The following is a 17,999-nucleotide window of genomic DNA, read 5'->3' as shown; positions in this document are numbered from 1 at the left end:
TTACACTACTTTAAATGTCATAGCTGCATACACTAAGTAGTGGTCCCCAGAATGAAGTCCGCGACCCAAGACAGGCATTGGCCAGACCGACCATACCCAAAGATAGGTATTGGCCAGACCGAACAGAGTTTGGCCACCCTTGGCCAGACTGAACAGACTTTGACCTCCATTGGCCAGACTGAACAGACTTTCTCCAGACCATTGACCAGATCGAACAGATCCATGGCCAGACCGCTGTCCAGACCATCGGCCAGACCGTTGTGCAGACAGTGGGCCAGACCGAACAAACTTTTGGCCATACCGTTGGCCAGCGACATCATAGCCTTCATGGCGAGGTACAAAAATTCTTCCCACCTCTTCATGAAGGTTTTCTTGACCCAAGAACAGGAGTATTGTTTATGGAAAGTCACTACTTTAAAGTATATATATGGTGATTTGTATACGAAATTTTGAAAGAACTGCCGAATTAGGTGAAGAAAATGTCGAACTTCATCAAAATATTTTGTTATTAACTTTTTGAAAAAGACGAGTTAAAAAGTGTATGATAAATTTTGATTAATTTTGAAGGCGTCTTCGAAAGAGTTAATCATGGGAAAAAGATTTTTGTTTAAGGAAACAGTAAATAATAAGTTTGCCGCTATCAAGAACACATTACTGCAAACTCTGTTCTATGCAATTTACACAAATTGATAATGAGGGAAATGGTGAGCATCTAGACCTTAGTTTCAACGCCTTTTCAAATCTCCAGATTCCTCGTGCATAACTCTAACCCATATTTTAAATGGTTTTGTGTTTATCCACAATTTTGATAACTGCCAGAAATGTAAAAATTTTATTATTCAAATTTTATTATTCAATTTTTATTTTTTATCACAAATTTTTCTTTGTGGAAAATTGAACAACATTAATTGCTCTCTGTGAAATTTGGGAAAATGGAAATGCATCTTCAGGTCCAATTGAATCTTCAGGTCCAATTGAAAGGAATCTTCAGGTCCAATTTAATTGCTCTCTGTGAAATTTGGGAAAATGGAAATGCATCTTCAGGTCCAATTGAATCTTCAGGTCCAATTGAAAGGAATCTTCAGGTCCAATTTAATTGCTCTCTGTTAAATTTGGGAAAATGGAAATGCATCTTTTGGTTCAAATGGCTGGTACCATAGTCGAGGCCTCAAGTCTATGGAAACATTTATATTCGATTCGAAAACAGAAGTTAACTTAGGAGATTAACATTGTTTTCTATTCCGGTGACGTCATGGGAGTGCTCATACCGAACTCCAGTGTTACATTAGCTTTGGAAAATTGCAAATGTGAGTCTTGTATTATATTTTGCTGCGCTTACCACGCTTGAAATTTGCCTTTTAAAACATACATTACGAGCCCAAAAGCTACGAGATCCGCGAAACCTAAGCGCAGTGGCGTATACGCAGGTATAAAATTGTAAAAAATACTTTTACGGAGTCTGACAAGCTAAAACGTCTCAATAATCGTTTTCTGAGCCATAACTTTCGCAATTGGATCTAGACAAAATCTGCATAATACTGATTTAATCTTGGAGTTCGGTACGAGGGGAATTTAGACTTGAATTAAACTGCCGTGGCCTCGACTTGTCAGTAAACCAACCAATGCCAAGCATTTGCACTAACTACTTAAACATTTGCTTTATCGCATTTTTACAAAGCTCTTATATGCAATTTTTACAGTCTTCAATGATGTCACGGTCATTTAATCACATTTGTTGTCCGATTCAATCTTGACTCCCATCATAATAGATTGATCATCCCGGATGTATGAGAAAAATTCTTCATGCCGTATGAATTGCCGAATTCCAATTTTGTTTCCACTGTTTTCACCGTTTAAAATAACTGACTTCTGGTAATTCTTGTCCTTGTGATCACTTTGACTTTTAATGAAGAAAGAAACGATTAAGAACTGCATGTCTAGTTGATGCGATGTTTGGATGAAAACTGAGACAAATTGACCTTTAGCGTGACCTACGCCATTGGGGTACACAATCAAAGAAATTGGAAATTGTCGGTCATCTAAAACTGTCAACTGAACCGCTTTTGTTTCCAGACTCTGAAGATGAGCTGCACTTGACTTTTGGGCAAGATCCAAAACTTTTGCAAACTCTTTGATGTTGACGACCATCATATTGTCCTGTGAATACACTTCGTTTAAGCATATTCTGTCCACAATTGAGGCATTGTTCATAAGTTGCTGCAAAAAATTACCAACGTTTGTATCTTCTGATAAATTTTGTCCTTGATATCTGCACGGAAATTTTTTGTCGACGGCAAAATTTTGTCGTTCTTTTATCCAAATTTGGTGACTTGTAGTACATTTGTTTGAAACTTCTTTTGGCTGTTGTTTGGTGCCAAGTTTTGTGTTATTTACTTCATCCACTGATTCAAGTCTGATTCTTGATATGTTACCTTTAAGTTTTCTGCTGTTTCTTCTACTACGCGGCACTGAAAAGCTTTTTGTGTTCGGTGAGTTGATTCTTATTGGTACTTTTCTTTCACAAGGCACTTTTGAATTCCTGGGATACGATCTAGATCTGGTGCGCAAAAACAAATTTTCTAGACTATGACACGCCGTTCCAGCAAACATGTGAGCCCTCGCAGTGGTTCAGTGCTGACTTTCACTGGCAATGGTGTCCGGGAGAGTGGTAAAAGAAAGCGTGTTGAAATTAATGAGAAAACTGATTATTTAAATCTTCTCATCTTTCGATTAATATGGACATTTACAGACAATAAAATCTCTGGTAATTAATTGCACTACGTAGCAAAAGTGCAATTGCTTGAGTTCTTTCACTCAACTTTGTCACTATTTTAGGGTCAGCATTGACAAGATTTTGCCACTCTGGTCCACAACCCTTACCACACTTCACAACCTGTCACTTTTGTCCTCAGTTGATGTATCCAACAACTAAAATAGTGTCAATTAGACCAAAATGAAAAAAAACCTAAATGATGACAAGGAGGCTCGGTATTGTGCGTTCGCACATTAAATTCCGACCCCGCTCATCTACATTTTCACTTAATTGTCTACCAAATGAGGAAGAGATAAAAGAAATTGACATATCAACCTGTCGTTCGACAAACTACTAAATGAATAAAACAATCTACTTTAAAGGACCTATGAGACCTGTGACTACCATAATATGACTTCCAGAAAAGACGGCGATAAAAATCAAGTCATTACAAATATTAATTAAGACCGAAACTCGTTGTCCATTTTTTAAAAACCATCAATAACCAAATAAAAATGGTATCAGATAAGACTTATACCAAGAAGATTCACTTGTAATTTTTCAGAAAAAAAATGGTGCAACTTTTCAACAGTGCAACTTGGTAACAAGACCACAAGAAATTAACAAAAAGCCAAATCTTAACAAAAGAGTGCTTTTTTGAAAAGAATTAATTTCAAACTGATTGGAAACGTTTTGCATCAAATTTTCATTCGAGATTCTTTTATAACTCCATAAAGAGCAATTGAGATTTTTCATTTTCCAGGATATGTCATACGACTACAAGAACGACAAATAAAGGCATAAAAGAAAAAAAGTGCGGAAAAATGTGCACGATAACTGTGTCCCAGCCAATTAAACACTAAGCTGCTCACTACAAAAATTAAAAATTGTCAATTGTGTTTTTTCAAATGACAGAATTTTGGATTCAAACGACGCCCATCATTGTGATGCTGTGAAAAGAAAGCAAACTATTTTAGGAAAACTGGTTGTACCAAGAACAAAGACCATTTTAGGAAAATAAAACGGTCATACAGAGCAAATTGTAGCTCAATAGATAAGGGTTGTGTCTCAACTACTGAGATGCTAGGCTACAAGTTAACAGAAATAAGATGGGCATATCTCAAAAGTCTTTTGTCTTTTTTTTAAAAAATATTTTCAAAATTTATTGCCAACATAAGCTTTCACAAAAAAGAGTAGACAGTTTATCTTGCAAGTTCTGGGAAAAGAACTGCGCCTGTTAATAGTGGGACTAAGTCATAAGACCTTATAATAGCATCGATTACAAGCTGATCTAAAAAATTTCACAAACAACTTTACAAAAACACAGATTTGAAGCAATTAAAATTATATAATATCAACCGCACGAACATCAACTCTCAATTTTCGTCTCCTTTGATCATCTTTAAGTCTCATTGTCAAACGACGATCCCAAAATGACAGCAAAAAGAACAAGAAAAAATGAAAGGTATCTGAATCTCACAAAATTCTTCTGAACACAAATTGTCTAAGCCCTGAAGACATCAGTCAAAAAGTTTAAACAAACGAAAAATTATTGTTTGGTCCAAAAAACTATTGAAAAAACTTCTCACTAATAAGTAAATATGAGAAAAAGATACAACTATGTATAATACGAAAAGAAACGCAAACCAGAACAAAAAAGGATAAGTTCAAAAATACTACTTCACTTTTTTTTAGAAATTTAATTTGAAAGTCAATGGAACCATTAGCTATATACCTACATCAATTATTAAACTCATTTTTAAAATCTTTTGTTGGCCACGGTAACCTTTAATTACCCAATATTTGGCATACAACAACAATAAATAACATCAAAAATAGGGCAAAAAAAGAAAAAAACAATACCAAGTTCTGGAAGAGAACGGTGTCGCAGCCCTAAAAACCAAATGTTGTTAAAACAATAAATATGTTCAGCTCCAAATTTTTTTACGTTTTTAAGGTTACATTGTTGTGTAATGTGACAGCTTACCAAGGGAACAAAAATAACAGCAAAATGGGCAATTAAGCACAGAAATAATATGAAATTTTGTATGAAAACTTGTAGTTCCAAAAGCAAGAAAAAGTTCTATTAAAACAATCCAGCACAAAACTATTTGGCTCACGATAAGGAAGAAATTGTGACATCTATATACATAGAATAAGCAAAAAAAGTGAGCAAAGTAGTATAAAAAATTGACAAAGTCAAAAAATCATTGCAATTTCCTTAAAACAAATAGATTGTATGACTTAAGAGACTCTAGGTAACATACGAAAGCATAGTACAGGTTCACTTACACTTCTTGAGGAAGCTATTTGAATCTTTGAATGGTTTAGTAATCAGACTCCAAAAAGGATAACAATTGAAGGCAAAACACAAGACTTCTGTTAAAGTTTGCTAAAACTCTTCCTCAAAGCCATAAAAAGCCTTAGGTTCTCTGAAAACAAACTATATCCACATTTGTCCTGATGTTTACGTACACTAAAGCTGTCATTAATGGCGCCGTGAATAGAAAGTTTTGTCAGTAATTAACATTTAAAATACATTTACAATTTAAGGCAGCACCAAAATAAAAAAAGAAAAATTTCTGATTGTAAGAATCCATGATAATATCAAACCTATTCCTGATTTTGCGGCTAGCCCAACAAACTGCCCAATTGTTCCAAGTGCTTGCGAATAAGACCAATTGTTGAGTGAAATATTTGAAAAATTAAAAAAAAGACAACCATGCCTTTTGTAAAATTTTAATTACCGAAGACTTTCTTAGGTTGCCTAATTTCAACTAGCTCTCTTTTGGAGATTAGGGAGCTTGTGTTAAGGTCATTTAGTCTGCCAAATGTTAACAAAGTGGACCAAAATTGCAAATTTTGTGCCATTTTGATGAAAAAATTCGAATTTTGAAAATTTTTTCAAATCTTTAGTTAGAAAAACTTTAATCAAACAATTCAGCGACGCTCTTCCATCTCTAACGGTAACAATACTACTCCACCGTTAAAAATTTTAACTTACTTTAATTTATATTTGTGAAATTATGCCAAAATGTAGAACAAATTACTGAAAATGTGAATAAAAACTATCGAATTTTCACAAAACTTCAACCTCAATAACACCCTGTAAAAAACGAAATGCGAAATAATCTTCTTAATTCCATATTCTAGGTTGTACGTGTTCACCACTCACAACTCTCCACGATGAAAATATCGATCGGCCAAAATGGTCGGAACAACAAAAAAACCAGTTGAGTATATAGTTCCTCCCTCGGAACAAACAATTTCAGAGACTTCGGTTGCAATTCCAATGTCTAATTAAGGAGAGCCCAATCCAAGATAGGTTTCTGATAATAAATGATGAAATTTAGGCCATAAATATTGAGCCCAATATCATGTACCGTGGTAGCGTTTGAACGTGAATATGAGCGATACAATGCATGCTCCCACCGTTACCTATGTGAACGGTTAACTTATCCATATTTAGGGTTGAATAAAAATGACGCAAAGTGTTGAGCAAACAGGTATTGTCGCCGTTGTGCAGAAAACACTGAAGCGATCTCAGAAAAAATGCGTTTTTACAAACTTTGTAAATAATTGGTTAATAATGCATAGTAATTGCAAAAATTTGAAAACTTTTTTACAAAAATTTGGATTAAATTTCAAAATTTGCAAGATAAAATTTTTCTTGCAAATAGTTGTAAATGTATAAAATGATTTGCAAACTTTTGAAAAACTATAGATAGATTTTGCAAAGTTTTATGAAACTATAAATACAAATTGCAATTTATTGTAAACAAGAAAAAAGATTTGCAACTATTTGTAATCTTTAAAAAATCTAGTCTACTAAAATTTTTGCTCAGATTATGTATATAAGAGAATGCCGCTATTTGATTATAAAAAATAAATTTTTGCACAACTTTTGCTTCCTTTCAACATATTTCAGTTTCTCTTGCATCCAACCATTTTTCTCGAGAAATCGCATTTTTCTTGAAATTGAAACTATGCTATAGCAAGACTTGACCTAAGTTGGCAAAAAACATAAGTTTTTTGCTGCATCATATACAAAACTTGGTTTAAAAATAAAGGTTTTTGATTTTTGCCATATTTTTGTCTCCTTTCAACACTCTTTAGAATCTATTGCACCCAAACTGATTTTTTTTGAAAATTAACAAATATTCTCAAAGACCAAAAATTGTTTCTGTCACTCAGAAATCTTTAAAACTGGATTTATAACAATTTGTAAATAAACAATCTATTTAAAAATTGGTAAACTGTGGATTGATTTAAAAAAAATTTTCATCAATCGTTAATTTAATGTTTTACAGACATCTTTTATACAGATAAGAGATCACAACTTGAATTCCAAAATTTTTGTTTGTTTCGAGACTCACCTTACCTCAAACAAGTATTTGTAAGAAACATTGGTTTATAAATGTTACAAAGTTTAGATTTGTTTGTAAATTTTTGTAAATTATAAGTTGATGTTTAACAGTTTACAAAATTAATTTTTTTAGTAAGAAATATACAAATTATAACATATTATAAATTACATATCATAAATTTGCAAATGACTGGGGTAGTAACCAATGGAACTCAAAAATTCAAATAAAATGTGCCAAAAACATTGAGCAACAGTTGGATGAATCTTGCACAAATACGCAAAACGTTCATTTTTAAATAATCGTGCATTTCAAGTTGTGAGTTCAAAATTTTAAAAGAGTTCAAAATTTTTTTAGTAAGAAATATACAATAAACTGCAAATTATAAATTTGCAAATGACAAGGGTAGTAACCAACGGAACTCAAAAATTCAAATAAATTGTACCAAAAACATTGAGCAACAGTTGGATGAATCTCGCACAAATACCCAAAACGTTCATTTTTAAATAATCGTGCATTTCAAGTTGTGAGTTCAAAATTTTAAAAGAGCTCAAACATCGGTAGAGAGAGTTTTGATAGAAGGGAAACAACATTTGTTTGCGATGAGTGAAAGTTTTTATCCCAGGGATACTGCGGTGAGTCATGCACAGGTTAACATATGTTGCAGCTAGCAGCAATATAACATTTTTTGCTTCAAATTTAAAACGAGTTTTTTTGGAAATCTAGTGCATACTAATTAAACCAAAGTTAAAAGCAAACACCGTTTAGAAGCGCTAACGAAATTGACGAAGCTTAATAAACAATCAAACTGACCTTTGATCACTTTTTACACTAAAAACTAGGCAGTCGCTCCAATGCCTAAAAGTTCTAGGGGTAAAATGAGTAGGAACATATGAAGCACAACAGAAAGATCCGCTATTATTACGGTGATTTTTTGAAACACAAAACACCATGGCACATAATAGCGTCCTGAAGTAAACACAGCACTACATATGGTTAATGCAAAGTAACATTTAAGACTCGCAAGTGCAAAATGTTTGAATTGTGAACCTTAGAAACTTTTCGTAGTAATTGAAACAAGGTGCCAAAAACATCAGGAAAAAGTGAGGAAAAATTCAAAATACAATTTTCTTTGCAGCAGTAGAACTTTCGAAGAAGTTTTGAATGAAAACAATACTTTAAACTAAATAAACAGTAAATGTGTTTACATTACGGTAACTGAGCTCCTATTCTCAATAATGCTAATGAAAGAAAATAAACAATATCCAAATCGGAAATTTAATGTAACCAACAAAAAGTATCAATACTTTTCTTGACTTATGTGAACCTTGGAGTTTTAAAATGAAAATTGAAGTTGCATTGGATAACAACTTAGTTTGGCTTTAATTGCATAATTTTCAGCAAAACACTTTTTCCAACAATCTAAATGAATCCCAAACTGAGAACGGTAGATGTGAAACTAAATAAAAGTAGTCACTCACTCCTTGATCAACAAAATCTTGAGTTTCTAAAAATTGTATAACCATGCAGGAGGTAATTTGAATTGATATAGCTGTTCTTTTTTTACAATCGGTGGTTTACGGTGGTGACGGTATCAAAGCTGATTACGGTATCAAAGTTTAATTAACTCTCCGAGCGATGACAGAGTGTTGCGTAGAAAGTTATTAATTATTTATTATTCGTTTTGAACCATACATGTTCGCTCTCATTAAAATCGCAGAGACGTAGCAGAGGCCAAAAGCAATTAAACATTACGATCAAAAAATGTTTTGATCGTTTTTTCCGTATATTGTTTGATCGTTATGTTTAATTGCTTTTGGTCTTTGCTATTTAATTGCTTTTGGTCTCTGCTCCGTACCTGAGATTTTACTGAGAGCGAACATGTAATGAATTAAACAAAGTTATAAAAACTATGTATATGTCTTTGAATAACAACGAAACATTTGAAAGAAACAGTTTCGAAAAGAGATGAGATTATGAACCGAAAAATACTATATATACATATATATATATATATATATATATATATATATATGTATATATATATATATATATATATATATATATATATATATATATCATAAAATGGAATAACTTGGAACTTCATCTGAATCTATATAAAGGGTTGAGAAAAAATAAATCAAAGACTCAATAGCCCAAATCTCTAAAATGAAGGCTCCAAGATATATATGGACCTAATCGAAATTGGCTCATTATAGTTCGTTCATATAATGGGTCGAACTGACAAATATCAAGAACCGTGTTGGCTCCAATTTCGAGAAAAACGATGTCCTAAATAGGTCTAGAACACTTACAATCAGTAGATGACATTCAGAATGACCATATGATTTTTTTTCATATCAAAATCATTAGAAGTGATTCATTAGAATTTCGGACAACATATTGTAAAAATACAAGTGCACATTGTAAAAAGTCCGTTCAAGCGTAGAAAATCTCTTTGGTATGTGTATGGTGCCCTATGTTCTAATCAAACACGCGTGAAAAACGGAGAGTTCTTGTGCGTAAATGGCTCTTTTTTCGTCGCCAAATTCAATCTCTCTAAATTGGCTGGACAGGTAAAAATTGCTGATGGGGTTGAGTGAACTTACTGCCATAATATTGGAAGCATTTTTTCCGTTGATTGCTCGGTTTATTAAATGTAGGATTCTAGTCAAACTAACCAACTCTTGTTTGATAGTTCTGGTTTTCACGGCCATTTTATCATGCGTTGCTGCTGTGTTATTTCCTGAAATCAATAAAATTCGTGATATTTTTCTTCTCGGTTCAACTTGTTCTGTAATCGATTTTTTTAATCACTATCATCAATCTGTATCCCTGTGCACCTAGGGACTGAATGACCGGTATTATTAAAATTATAGCAAATTTATAATCTAATGGGTTGTCTTCTGGTTTATCTTCGTCTTGTAGCATCTATAGCATTCAATTCATTGCCTTTGCAAGCAGTTTTATTTATTTTTTTTTCTCATTTTTTAAGATTGTCTAATCTAATGCTTTAGAAACCTGAGTAGGCACATCAAATGCTACATCTTGCGTAACTTTAAAAGCATCACATCTAATTCAACCTATACTGTAGTCTTCAATTCGTTTTTGATGCGCCTTACGCTTAATGCCTCGGAATCTTAGTCCTAATACAGCAAAGTCAAAATTTTGCTAAAGGCTATTTCTTCGTTGAATTTCTATTGTGGTTCTGATATCATCAAGAAATTGAAAACCTGTAAAAAGATTACTAATTCTCCTTCTTGCCTGAATGTATTCTCAACCTCTAGTCACAATGTAAACTGATCTCTCCCATTTATAATTTCTGAATGATTTCATCTTTTTTCCACTCTTTGGCGTCTGTTATTTCACCTTGAAATCTTTTTTTTGCTGCATCAATTAAAGGTGAAACCTATAATGGTTGGTAAATTTTATCAAAAATAAGTTGTTGCGACAGCAGCTGTAGACCTAGTTCTTAAAGAGAAGAGTGTTTTATATTCTACAAAATTACAAAAAGGGCGGAATCTTGGTTAGGATTGTTGCCAGAGAAAAATACAATTGATTGACTAGGATGTGTCATTGAGATATCAGTTGGAGCAGTAGAATTAGCAATAGAATTTCTAGACATTAGTTAAAGAAAAATAAAATAAACATACGAGTTGAGAAGACATTTGTTACAAATAAAACAAAAACTGAATTAGTCTATTCATAGGAGAAGATAAAAAGCCTTTTGATGAACAGGCAAGTATAAACCAAAGTAATTTAATCATAACGGATGATTTGCTCTCTGTTAATAAGGCAATTTCAAACTAAATTTTTTTAGTTTAAATACTTTAGAGGTTTTTCTGGGATAATCATTTAAACTACAGATTCGTACTTTAAATATTTAAACAAAGTGTTTAATAGCACATGTATAACTTGCAAGTTTAATCTCTGGTTCTACTTTTGGTATTTAATCAACTTTAGAAAGATTATTAGATAAAGTATGAATTAAAAACTTTATAATAACCACTATTACATATCAACCAAAAGGGAGCAGATATAATTTCTCCAGTGAGCGAGCTGAATAATATTGAAGTATCATAAATCGAATGAATTATCTTTAACTATTTTACATAGAAACTAAGAAATGTTGAATAACAAAATTAGACCTCTCTTCAGTCAAGTAATTATGCTAAAAATGATTGATACGGAATATATATTCGAGTTCGGTAATCAGGCCTAAAATTGGTTTCCCCATGAGCGTTCAAGTTGTTTTAATACTTGAACACACGTGGTCTTTAGTTTCCTTTTGAATAGATATAACGATGACGACAGAAATCAAAACTGGGTTCCTGTTCTAAACCTATTTGCATTTCAAAACTTTTTAATAGTTTGTTCACTTGAAGTCATGGACTTTATTCAAACCAAGTTTGTGCCTCACGCACTATAGCACAATTCTCATTAAAGTAGCGCAAGGTTATTACGTTCATGTTACTGAGGGTAGCACGCTTCAGTACGGAGTGCTAAGAATGTGTTATGATTTTTTTTTTACAATAACAGTCGCTTTTTTAGTTGAACTATTTACTTTTCACATAAAGCAGGCGACTCAACGAGGATTTTTTGGAAAATTAATTGGAGGCAATAACTGTTGCTCACATTGTCCAAAAGGACAATTTTATTAAAATGCTATACAGCTGAAGGTTTTTCAGGGGCAGACTATTTATCGAATTACTCCAGTGATAAATGATAGACAACTCATTGAAGTTGTCAACAGATAAAGCTAAAAGAAAATTTTTTCCACATTTTCTTCCTGTCCTCTCCCCAGAAGCGGATTCCTCTCTTATTCTCGCATGTCTTGATTTCGAACTTCCAACTTTTTATGTCCTTTTTCATAATTCCGTTCAGCTGTTAATTAGCATATCAACAAAAAAACTAGGTTCAATTGCTTCAATTTGAAATAATACCCACCTTCTAAGAGAACGAACTGGGGCCCATGCTCAAATAATTTTCATGTGTGAGCCTGAGCTCATTTTTGTGGATAAGTCTGAGCGGAGGAAAAAGAATCAAAATGACGATTTTGAAAATCTGGAAGCTGTGCGCGGATTTAAAAAAAACACAGAAATATAGATCCACTGAAGTGTTAGCCTCGACGAATTAGGCAATGATTTTTGAAAGAGGAACCAACTGATCAGAGTAGCAAGGAATGTGAACTAATCGGTGCCCTCAAAACAGCGCCTAACAGTCCTTTATTTCTTACAATCCTTTCATTTTTTTTCAGTTTCTATTGAAAAAAATAATGTTTGCAAAATGATGATATGTTATTGAGTTTTCAATCCAAAGAGTAATGAACTCGAGAAAAAATGATTGAAGTTAAATTTTACATTTAAACAAAATCTGTCGCTTTTCTGCAGGTTTCCAACAAAATGTTTACAGATGAATATACATAAAATATCACAATCATGTAAAGCATTTCAAAGTCAATTGATTATCTTCAAATTTATCCTTTATTGAAAATTGAATCGATACCTTTGATTGAAAAGTAACTACCTCATTTAACTTTACAAGATGTTGTAAGGGGATAAATTTATAATTGGAAAAAAAGGTCATAAATGTCATAAACGAATACAAATGTTTGCTTAAAGAGTGTTTTATACAGGGAGATTTTTCCTAATTGACTTCGGGTTGACCACCCTAAATGTTTCTAAGAAACCATACGTAAAATATGTTTGGTAGTATGACTTCTTTGATTCCATACATAAGACCATATAAAAAACTAAAAAAGATGATCTCAGATATCGTTTTTCTGGATTACGTAATACAATGAAAATATCGTAGTTGACATTAGCCCGCAACAAGAAATCAAAATATCTATGGTGTCTTGTGTACCATATCCAAGATCATAGAGTTTTAGGGCCCAAAAAAAATCGTAAAATTTTATTCAAAGTTTTTCAAAAACGAACAAGAAAAAGCATGAGCAGCCCTATCGCGTTGGAAAGGAACTTGAAAAGAGGGAACTGTTCGGGTTTCTCCGAACCATGATTGATATCAAGACAATCACACACAATAACTTTTTGATTTTGAAAAATGGTGTTTGATGATACATAACATTTTCCGCAAATAGTTGCAGAGGAAGCAATCTTTAAACATTTGCATCACTGTGTGATCGGATATGCTCTTAATTAACCTTTTGTTTAGCACTTTTCGTGAGGTAAAGAATAAAAAGAAAAATTTTTTCAGAAAAAACTGCTGAAAAACTTTTGTACAGTATTTAAAGACAAAACGATAAAAAATGTTGCGAAAAAAATCTGCTTTGCACCTGTATTCCACTGACTTGTAAAAATGGTAAAATCATTTAAAGAAATCGACAGCAAGGAATTACTGCCAAACATGATGTGTTTTACGCAACATATTATTGATAGCTACTGATTCTTTTGAAGTAAAACTGTCACATTTGACATCGGAAAAACAGGCTTTGTGCAGACGATTCAAATCAAATAGTTTCAATATCATAAAAACAAGGAAACTATTGGCAAATTGAAAAAAAATTACAGAATTTTTAGTTTGAGCAACTGACTGCCGAAACTTTTTGAGCAGAAAGTAAACAGTCAAAAAAAAAAAATTAAACACAATTTGTTTTTCAAAATTGTTTAGATCTGCAAAAAATAAATACTGAGTTGATATAATTGAAAAAAATAATCAACTTCAGGTAATGAAATCCATTAAAGCTCCATTAGTTATGAAAAAAACGAAAACACTCTTTCCGAACTTCAACTTTACTGAATTGGTACAATTTAACGTATTTACATTGTTAACAATCGTAGCATCAAGTGTTTACACGGCAAATTCTTTTCTTATACTCTTTTGACAGGTTTTTAGTCTGATGAAATTAAAGTCCAAATCGGTTCATAATGGGTCAACAATAGTCTAAACAACCTAAAACTATTAAGCCAAAAGCCAATTTTTTGATACAAATCAAAAATCAAAAACCAAAATCAATTTTGGTATTTTTTACTTAAAATTAGGTTATACGAATTTTTCTGGCCTTAATATGTTAATTGAAACAGTGCATTTTACATACTTGGCAAAGAAAATTGACGAATCTTGGTATACATTCACTTAAAAAAAGATTGCTAAAAAAGCTTTCGATTTTATATGTCTCTTATTTGTTCTCCCTTGCTGTTCTAAGTGACTAGTTACCATACATATGACCATATAAAACACTTAAAGATGATCTCAGATATCTTTTTTTGGGTTACGTAGTACAACAAAAATATCGTAGTTGACATTGGCCTGCAACAAGAAAAACAAAATACGTATGGTGTCTTGTGTACCATATCCAAGATCATAGACTTTAAGGCCCATAAAAAATCATAAATTGTTTTTCAAAGTCTTACAAAAAGCATGAGCCACCCTATCGTGTTGAAAAGCACAAAAAAATGTTCGGGTTTTTCCGAACCATGGTTGATATCAAGACAACCACAGAAAATAATTTTTTTGATTACTTTAAAGATGGTAATTGGTGATGCAAAAAACTTTTCACAAAGAGTTGCAGATCAATTAATCTCTTAACATTGCATCACTGTGTGATCGGATATGCTCTTAATTAACATTTTGTTTGGCACTTTTCTTGAGGTAAAGAAAAAAAAGAAAATTTTTTTCAGGAAAAACTGCTGAAAAACTTTTGTACAATGTTTAAAGACAAAACGATAAAAAAAAGTTGCGAAAAAAATCTGCTTTGCACCTGTATTCCACTGACTTGTAAAAATGGTACAATCATTTAAGGAAATTGCCAGCAAGGAGTTACTGCCAAACATGATGTGTTTTACGCAACATAATATTGATAGCTACTTCTTTTGAAGTAAAACTGTCACATTTGACATCGCAAAAACAGGCTTTGTGCAGACGATTCAAATCAAATAGTTTCAATATCATAAAAACAAGAAAACTATTGGCAATTGAAAAAAAAATACAGACTTTTTTGTTTGAGTAACTGACTGCCGAAACTTTTTGAGCAGAAAGTAAACAGTCAAACCAAATTTAAACAAACTTTATTTTTCAAAATAGTTTAGATCTGCAAAGAATAAATACTGAGTTGATATAATTGAAAAAAATAATCAACTTCAAGTAATGAAATCCATTAAAGCTCCATTAGTTATGAAAAAAATGAAAACACTCTTTCCGAACTCCAACTTTTTTGAATTGGTACAACTTAACGTATTTACATTGTTAACAATCGTAGAAACAAGTGTTTACACGGCAAATTCTTTTCTGATACTCTTTTGACAGGTCTTTTAGTCTGATGATATTGAGCTCCAAATTGGTTCATAATGGGTCAACAATAGTCTAAACAACCTAAAACTATTGAGCCCAAAGCCAACTTTTTTGGTACAAATCATGTTATTATTTACTTAAAATTAAGTTATACGAATTTTTCTGGCCTTAATATGTTAATTGAATCAGCGCATTTTACATACTTGGCGAAGAAAATTGACGAATCTTGGTATACTTTCATTTAAAAAAAGATTGCTAAAAAAGCTTTCAATTTTATATGATTCTTATTTGTTCTCACTTTCTGTTCTAAGTGACTAGATACCATACATATGACCATATAAAACACTTAAAGATGATCCCAGATATCTTTTTTTGGATTACGTAGTACAACAAAAATATCGTTGTTGACATTGGCCTGCAACAAGAAAAACAAAATACGTATGGTGTCTTATGTACCATATCCAAGATCATAGACTTTTAAGGCCAATAAAAATTCATAAATTGTTTTTCAAAGTCTTACAAAAAGCATGAGCCACCCTATCGTGTTGAAAAGGACATAAAAAGTGTTCGGGTTTTTCTGAACCATGGTTGATATCAAGACAACCACAGACAATAATTTTTTTGATTTCTTTAAAAATGGTAATTGGTCATGCAGAAAATTTTTCACACAAAGTTGCAGAGCAAGCAATCTTTTTAGCATTTACATCACTGTGTGATTCGGTTTAGTTATTATTAGCATTTTGGCTAGCATTTTTCCTTAGGTAAAGAATAAAAAAAAATTGTTCAAGAATTTTGCTGAAATTCTTTTGCACAGCGCTTGAACAGAAAACGATAAAAACAGTTGCGAAAAAAACCTGCTTTGCAATTGTATTCCACTAACTTTTAATAAATGGTACGATCATTTCAGTAAATTGACATGAACGAATTACTGCCGAACGTGATATGGTTTACGCAACATATTTTTGGTCGCTACTTCTTTTGCAGCAGAGCTGTCACATTTGACATCGAAAAACAGGCTTAGTGCAGTCGATTCAAATCAAATAGTTTAAATAGCTTTAAACTAGTAGATTATTGGCAAATTGAAAAACAACTTTACAGATGTTTTTGATAAGAAAGTAAACAGTCAAAAAATTTAAACACAATTTATTTTTCAAAATTGTTTAGATCTGCAAAAAATAAATACTGAGTTGATATAATTGAAAAAAATAATCAACTTCAGGTAATGAAATCCATTAAAGCTCCATTAGTTATGAAAAAAATGAAAACACTCTTTCCGAACTTCAACTTTACTGAATTGGTACAACTTAACGTATTTACATTGTTAACAATCGTAGCAAAAAGTGTTTACACGGCAAATTCTTTTCTGATACTCTTTTGACAGGTTTTTAGTTTGATGATAATGAAGTCCAAATCGGTTCATATTCGGTCAACAATTGTCTAAAGAACCTAAAACTATTAGGCCCAAAACCACCATATATGAAACATATCATGGTATTATTTACTTAAAATTAGGTTATACAAATTTTTCTGGCTTTAATATGTAAATTGGAACAGCATTTTAAAAACTTGGCTGAGAAAATTGGAGCATTTTGTTATATAACTCGCTTACATCTTTCGCAAATGGCAAACGTTTATTTACTTAGTAAGAGGTTGTTAAAAAAGCTTTCACTTTTGTCTGTTACTTATTTGTTTTCACTTTCTGTTCTAAGTGGCGCTAGTGAAAATGGCAGACGTACCAAAATATAGCAACTTTATTGCTGGCCAATCACAATTGAGAAAATGGGACTATTGTTTTCTGATTGGCTGATTGCTCAACAAATTTTTCATGTTTTAAAATAAGATATGCGCGTTAACGTAAAATTGCTCAGAAATTGCGATAAGCCCAAAACGCAAAATTATACTTTTTTTGGGGAACCTGGTCTCACGTTCGGTTGTGATAGATTCATATCAAGACCCACGGGCCGCTGAGGCATGGCCATGGCCCGGGAGGCATGGCCAGATGCGGTAAAAATTACAATCTAACATTAGGCTATGTCCAATTTAGGCTAATTGAATACTTAAAAGTACAGTGTTTTAAATTTCTCAACCAAACACATTCGTTGTAATTTCTACATTTTGGTACGTCTATTTGTTAAGACGTCACCGTTCTAGGTGACGTCCACTACAAAACAGCGCTCTACTACAAAGCAGCGCTCCAATCCACTACAACTTCCAATACAAAACTTGCACATCAAAAACAACGCTCAAATCAAAGCAAATGGAACTTGTGGTCCGATTTGGGCAGTGGAAATAAGTTGCGGAATGTAGGTCCTCTCATTGGTCGCTCAATTCACGCGGAGTTTCGGGATATGCGCAACGGTGAACTGAACGCAAAATAAGCCGACATAAAAACAAGCCCACATAAAAACAAGCCGAAAGTTACGAAAGAGTTATGTAAGCTATCAGAAACAAAACAATGTTAACCGTTACAATGAACACTGCCCATAGTATTATAGTGCATAATGTATTCCAATGCACCAAAGAAACCAAAATACGTCAACTTTTAGACAACTAGTGGATACGGGCCTGAGAGGACCGCTGTCCATGGCCATGCCTCTCATCCGCTGCGGGATGTAATCCGGATGCCGCGGGCC

The 17,999-nt window shown here is 32.6% G+C and overlaps 1 long non-coding RNA gene across 2 annotated transcripts; it reads right to left on the bottom strand.

Annotated features, from left to right (window-relative positions):
* Positions 1-830: 830 nt before the first annotated feature.
* On the bottom strand, positions 831-8,762 carry LOC142338430 (uncharacterized). Of its 2 annotated transcripts, none has more exons than XR_012758979.1 (3): positions 8,598-8,762; positions 1,621-2,928; positions 831-1,148 (listed from the first exon to the last, which is right to left on the bottom strand). It is a non-coding gene; the product is annotated as an uncharacterized LOC142338430 (long non-coding RNA). The 2 variants fall into 2 exon arrangements; XR_012758980.1 differs by having other exon boundaries at positions 1,644-2,928.
* Positions 8,763-17,999: the final 9,237 nt, after the last annotated feature.

This window comes from Convolutriloba macropyga, chromosome 4 (genome assembly GCF_964194025.1).
Source record: "Convolutriloba macropyga chromosome 4, txConMacr16.3, whole genome shotgun sequence".
Taxonomy (NCBI): domain Eukaryota; kingdom Metazoa; phylum Xenacoelomorpha; order Acoela; family Convolutidae; genus Convolutriloba; species Convolutriloba macropyga.
This window is presented reverse-complemented; position numbering and strand designations above follow the sequence as displayed.